This window comes from Octopus sinensis, linkage group LG14, assembly GCF_006345805.1.
Source record: "Octopus sinensis linkage group LG14, ASM634580v1, whole genome shotgun sequence".
NCBI classification, from domain to species: domain Eukaryota; kingdom Metazoa; phylum Mollusca; class Cephalopoda; order Octopoda; family Octopodidae; genus Octopus; species Octopus sinensis.
The window spans coordinates 11,366,737-11,374,236 of NC_043010.1; the positions used below are offsets into that span (position 1 = coordinate 11,366,737).

At 39.9% G+C, this 7,500-nt stretch overlaps 1 protein-coding gene and 1 long non-coding RNA gene across 5 annotated transcripts in view; both read right to left on the reverse strand.

The window, feature by feature from the left end:
* LOC115218983 (protocadherin gamma-A11-like) overlaps positions 1–7,500 on the reverse strand; it is a 134,277-nt gene that overhangs the window by 28,238 nt on the left and 98,539 nt on the right. The gene's annotated exons all lie outside the window — the stretch shown is intronic.
* Positions 1–7,500, reverse strand: part of LOC118765886 — a 16,343-nt gene that overhangs the window by 8,279 nt on the left and 564 nt on the right. The window lies entirely within an intron of this gene.

The window sequence follows — 7,500 nt, forward strand, 5'->3', positions numbered from 1 at the left end:
AACCATGTAGTTCATAAGCAAGCTACTTACCACACAGCCACTCCTATTTTAGTGAGTATAAGTTTTTGAATTATTAATTATTAATCTTACTGAAGTATTTATATATATATATATTCTATGAACCTGGACTGATGGAAAGCAAAGGTAGTTTTATCCCTGTTCATTCTGTTAAAATTACATTCACATCTGAAATATACTCATGGGAAGTTTAAATAGACCCCAGTACATAACCGGTACTTTAATTTATTGAGCCACGAAAGATAAAAGCTAAAGTCAGACCCACCAAGTTTTATTCTTTTATTTGTCAGTCATTTGTCTATGGCCATGCTGGAGCACCAAATTCAGTTGAACAAATTGACCTCAGACCTTATCCGTTGTAAGCCTAGTACTTATTCTAGTGGACTCTTTTGCTGAATTGCTTAATTACAGGGATGTAAACACACCAACATTGGTTGTCAAGCAATGTTGGGGGACAAACACAGACAAACATATACATATATAGATACATACATACATATATATGCATATCCCCCATGCCGGTGGCACGTAAAAGGAACCACCCGACCGTGTCCGTTGCCAGCGCCGCCCCGACTGGCCTCCGTGCCGGTGGCACGTAAAAAGCACCATCCGATCGTGGCCGTTGCCAGTCTCGCTTGGCCCCCATGCCGGTGGCACGTAAAAAGTACCACCCGACCGTGTCCGTTGACAGTGCCACCCCGACTGGCCTCCGTGCCGGTGTCACGTAAAAAGCACCATCCGATCGTGGCCGTTGCCAGCCTTGCCTGGCCCCCGTGCCGGTGGCACGTAAAAAGCACCATCCATCCATGGCCGTTTGCCAGCCCCATCTGGCACCTGTGCGGGTGGCATGTAAAAAGCACCCACTACACTCACAGAGTGGTTGGCGTTAAGAAGGGCATCCAGCCGTAGAAACACTGCCAGATCAGACTGGGCCTGGTGCAGCCTTCTGGCTTCCCAGACCCCAGTTGAATCGTCCAACCCATGCTAGCATGGAAAGCGGACGCTAAATGATGATGATGATGATGATGATAAATATATATGTTGATAAAAACGGTAAGATAACAAAATGAAATAAAACAAATAAAAGATAGCGTTTTTCAGATCGCAGGATAACTGAAGAGATGGTGGCATGGATTTCCACCTTGGCATCCGAAACTCGGAGTTTTATCTTGGCTACCAAACAATTGTTACCACATATTACATTTACAGATATATATATATATATATATACGATAGGCTTCTTTCAGTTTCCATCTACCAAATCCACTCATAAGGCTTTGGTCAGCCTGAGGCTAAAGTAGAAGACGCTTGCCCAGGTTGCCACGCAGTGGGACTGAACACAGAACCATGTGGTTGGAAGCAAGCTTCTTATCAAACCACCATACCTGACTGAACACAAAGAACATAATACATAATTTAATTATTACGTATAGAGTCGTCAATTTGACGACTCTACTGGTATGGACGAAAGCGTCAATATACGATATATGATATAAGTTATATGATGTATAAAAACATGTAACATACAAATAAATATCTGTAAATATAAAACCATCCAAATTTCTGAGTACCTCATTTCTTCTAATATAAAATACCATTACATCATCTCCAAACCTTCTAATATATATATATATATATATATATATGTATAAAAAATATATATAAAAATACAAAATGGGACAAGAACTCAAAACACTCAAATAGACGACACAAAAAACAGACGGGTCATTCGAAGCCTCTAATCTTCAGTCAAGAACCGGATCATCCTCGCAATTTCGGCTGATATATATATATAATATATATATATATATATATATATATAAAATTATAATTAAGGGTATAATCGCTATTTTAAATAACGATCTCATCCTGATTTATATAAATATATATACACACACACACACAGACACACACACACACACACACACACACACACACACACACACACACACACACAGAAATAGATAATGAAAAATATGGCCAGCTTATGGAATTTCGTATCCATAAAGCACTTAGCTTTACAGCATTTCTTCACGCACGCATGCATGCGCACACATACACACACACAACACACACACACACATACACACATATGTAATAATTAAATCATGTATTATGTTCTTTAATGTGTTTTGTTATGCATGGAATCCTCAGGGTCATGGAAAATTGTCATCCATGAAAACCAGTCCATGGGGCAAAAAGACTGGGGTCTGCTGCTCTGTGATCACTTAAAACTAGAAGAAAAATCAATCAAATTCCTCCTATTTTCCTCTTTTTAGCTTAAGAAAGGATAGGACAGGAAAGCAAATTTGACTGCTATTTCTAGTATATGAAGTGACCAGGCAAAGGCTCCCTCACTAACCTTTGCGCATCTTTTGCTTTTGTTATGTGCAACAGGAACAGTGTCAATACCAAAAGTTAATATTTATCTCCATTTAAAAGTGGATGTTTTATTAGAACACAGGATACTGCCATAATTGGCATGATGATGACGATGATGATGATGATGATGACAGGTACACTTGTGATGATTGTCATAATAATTTATGAACTTTCAAGACAATGTGAGATCATTCTGCTTTTTGGAATGGTGGATCTCGAGGCACATAAAGTTATAAATGGTCCTTTCTACTATAGGCACAAGGCCTGAAATTTTGCAGAGAGGTGGTACTGATTTTATTAAAAGGCGGCAAGCTGGCAGAAACGTTAGCACACCGGGCGAAATGCTTTCGTCTGCGTTACGTTGTGAGTTCAAATTCCGCCAAGGTCGACTTTGCCTTTCATCCTTTCGGGGTCGATAAATAAAGTACCAGTTTCGCACTGGGGTCGATGTAATCGACTTAATACCTATGTCTGTCTTTGTTTGTCCCCTCTATGTTTAGCCCCTTGTGGGTAGTAAATAAATAGGTACTGATTTTATTGAGCCCGGAAGGACAAAGTCAACTTCGGTGGAATTTGAACTCAGAACGTAAGGATGAACGAAATGTCACAGAGCATTTTGCCCGGAGTGCTAACGATTCCATCAGCTCACTGTCTTAAGTAAAGTTATTTAAGAACGCCTTACTTCCCTGGGCATGGACACATTGAAACTCTGACGTCTGGCAGCTGACTTGGCAGACACCCATAAAATTATTAACCACCTTACAAACAATAACTCTGAGCACCTTTTCAAACTCCACCCGTCTAACACCCGTGGACATATTTACAAAGTCAGAAAACAGCACAGCTCCCATGACTTTAGGAAACATTTTTTCACGCTAAGAGTTGCTGAAGCATGGAACAAACTGCCGGCATCAGTTGTTAGTTGTCGGAGCACTGCATCCTTCAAAACTTCCATGCTTTCTGAGATTCGCCAACACTATACCTGATTTTCTCCCCTCCATACACACACAAGCATGTATCTGACTCATGCATTGTTCGCTTTCCAAACATTTGTACATTACTGCATATGCTTTATATGCACTTTTGACAAGCTGTGGTGCACCTGAGCACTGGATACAATAATTTCATTATTATTACATTATTATTTAAATAATGGACTGGGAAACGCTTTTGGATAGAAAACATCGATGGCTGGGTTTTTTCCCTCAATATTTACATACGATTACTTGTAGCTTTATGGGCTTCGAGATCCACTGAACCAAAATAAAATATATTTCATGTTGTTTAATACTAGTCTTATAATTGTCGCGCGTGTGTGCACTTTCAAAACAGGGAATTTATTGGCCTTTAGTCTAAGGGAGGTAACTCCTTCCGTTTTAAACATTGCTTATGCGTCTTGGCTTTGTTGGCCAACGTAATATTGTTTTCGAATTTTGGCACAATGCCAGCAATTTCGGAGAAGAGTTTAAGTTGATTACATCGATTTATTTTATCGACCGCGAAAGAATAAAATACAAAAATCAACCTCAGCGGAATTTGAACTCAGATAACGTGGCTCTTTTGCACGGCGTGCTAACGATTCCGCCAACTCGCCGTCTTTGACGTAATTTGCTTTCAAATATTTGTAAATGGCCAGTAGTTTCGGGGGAGCAAAGGTAGCCTGTTACATCGATTCCAGGGTTCAACAGGTACTTATTTCATCGACCTCGAAAGGATGGAAGACAACGTCAACCTCCGAGGAATTTGAACTTAGAACTTTAAGACGGGCGAAACGCGCTGAGCATATAATAATACTTTCTATTATACGCAGAGTGTCTGAAATTTTGTGGGAGGAAGATGGGGAGTGTATCAACCCTAATATTTGTTTTACGAAGTCTAAGGCGTGCGACCTGGCAGAATCGTTAGCACGCCGGGCGAAATGCTTTGCGGTATTTCGTCTGCCGCTATGTTCTGAGTTAAAATTCCGCCGTGGTCGACTCTGCCTTTCATCCTTTCGGGGTCGATTAAATAAGTACCAGTTACGCACTGGAGTCGATATAATCGACTTAATCCCTTTGTCTGTTCTTGTTTGTCCCCTCTGTATTTAGCCCCTTGTGGATAGTAAAGAAATAGGTATTTCGTCTGTCGCTATGTTCTGAGTTCAAATTCCGCCAAGGTCGACTTTGTCTTTCATCATTTCGGGGTCGATAAATTAAGTACTAGTTGTGTACTAGGGTTGTTGTAATCGACTGGTCCCCTCCCCCAAAATTTCGGGCCTTGTGCCTAGAGTAGAAAAGAATATGTAGATGTATATTCATCTGTCTAATGTAGATACGTGTGTTAATGCACAGAAAATACAGAAAATATTAATGCGCGCACGCAAATATTTTAACATCAATACAAGTTGCTTCCCCTGCATCATAATATGTCTAATTTTCAGTTCAAGAAGTACTCACACACACATTCTTTTCCCCTATAGCAAAAAGAAGCAATGGGAATTATTTTAGTCTCAAGTACTGATGAAAAATTTGCTAAAAAATTATAAAACTGAAAGAACCAGTTGCACACACACACACACACACACACATATATATATATATATATATATATATATTATATATATATATATATATATATTATATATATATATTATATATATATAAGGGAAAGTTTACGAAAATAAACAAAAGACGAAGGCAGGTGGAGTACAAACAAACAAATGTATTAGTATGGCGCTCAGGAATAGAAATAGAACAAGTCTTTTACGTTTCGAAGCAACGTTCTCCGACAGAAAGATACACAGAAAAGAAACAAGGAGAGAAAAAAAATGCGTGTAGGAGCTAACGATCTGTTATGGCGTGCTGACCATATATATATATATATACATATATATATATATGTATAACATACGATGGTGGTGTGTTTTACGTCCCCATAACTTAGCAGCTCGGCAAAAGAGACAATAGAACAAGTAGTAGCCTTACAAAGAATAAGTGCTTGGGTACATTTGTTCGGCTAAAGGCGATGCTCCAGCATGGCCACCATCGAACGACTGAAACAAGTAAAAGTATTTAAAAAAATGTTTTTATGTAAGACTAAATATCAGTAGCAGCAAAAATTTGTTTGATTCGATAAGGGAATTTACTCCAGAATATTTTTTAGAAGTTATTTCCCTTGCCAAACTGTATTTTATTGTCATTAATGATATATGGAAGCAGGAACGATTAGGATTGTACCATAATAGACAGCTCTTCGAATGGATTTCCGATATATTGTTACGTCCCCTTTTTCCCCGCGGCATCATATTTCCCCCAGTCGATAGATAGTATTTCCCTCTCTGAAATTCGTCCTGAGTATTATCTTAAACCTCTGAGCAAGGTTATCTACGTCAAACTCAATGAGTCTTTTTCTAATAGAAATAATTACGAAATATAAAAATCAACTGGCTCACATATACAAATACATGCTTTTATAATCCACACGCACATATCTATCTATATATATTTGTGTGTGTGTGTGTATATATATATATATATAATATATATATATATATATATACACACCCAAATATACATTAAATTAATAATTATAAATATGTATATAATTATATTGAGGGAGCAAAGGTGAAAAAAAAAACGACCTACTTCCAGCATGCTTGGAAATGCTGAGGCATTCAGATACTATGGAAAAACTCCAAACTTAATAATGGATAACGGTATTTTTATGGCTTTAATCTAGCCAGGTCGAACCTTCCAACCCATGCTAGCATGGAAAACGGACATTAAACGATGATGATGATCATCATCATCATGGTTTAACGTCAGCTTTCCATACTAGCATGGGTTGGACGATTTGACTGAGGTCTGGCGAACCAGATGGCTGCACCAGACTCCAATCTGATCTGGCAGAGTTTCTACAGCTGGATACCCTTTCTAATGCCAACCACTCCGAGAGTGTAGTGGGTGCTTTTACATGCCACCGGCACAAGGGCCAGTCAGGCGGTACTGGCAGCGGCCATGCTCAAATGGTGCTTTTTATGTGTCACCTGCACAGGGGCCAGTTCAGCACCACTGACAACAACCTCACTCGAATGTTTTTTCACATGCCACCAGCACAAGTGCCAGCAAGGCGACGCAGGTAACAATCACGCTTGAATGGTGTCTTTTACGTGCCACTGGCACAGAGGCCAGCTTGTTGCTCTGGCAACGATCACGCTCGCATGGTACTCTTAGCGCTCCACTAGCACGGATGCCAGTCACCAAGTTTGATTTCGATTTCGATTTCACTTGCCTCAACAGGTCTTCACAAGCAGAGTTTAATGTCCAATGAAGGAAAGGTATGCATAAGTGGACTGGTTGCATCCCTGGCATAGGCCACAAGGTTATGGTCTCACTTGTGCTTGCTGAGAAGGTTATGGTCTCCCTTGCACTTGCCGAGTCTTCTCAAGCACAGCATATTTCCAGAGGTCCCTGTCACTAGTCATTGCCTCGGTGAGGCCCAATGTTTGGAGGTCGTGATTCACCATCTCATCCCAGGTCTTCCTGGCATTAACACTCTGTCGAGTATGCAGACTGACATTACACATCCATCGGAGCATGCTGGCTTCATTCCTTGCAAGCTTACGCATATCCTCAGCAGTCATGGTGTATATATATATATATATATATATATATATATATATATATACAAATGCGCTTTTTATAGTGATCAAATGTTTGTGCCACACATTGGCTCACTCACTTCATCAAATTAATGTTACCTGAACAGGTGCACTGTGTACCACACATCTCAGGTGTTGAAGTGACCACAGAGCAATGTGAGATGAAGTGTTTTGCTCAAGAACACAAAGCACCACCCAGTCCAGGAATTGAAATTGCAATCACTAGATCATGAGTGCAACACCCTAACTACTTAGCCATGTACCCTCGCACACACACACACACATATTGGCACAGGAGTGGCTGTGTGGTAAGTACTTTGCTTACGAACCACATGGTTCCGGGTTCAGTACCACTGCATGATACCTTGTGCAAGTGTCTTCTACTATAGCCTCAGGCTGACCAAAGCCTTGTGAGTGGATTTGGTAGACGGAAACTGAATGAAGCCCATCATATGTATGTA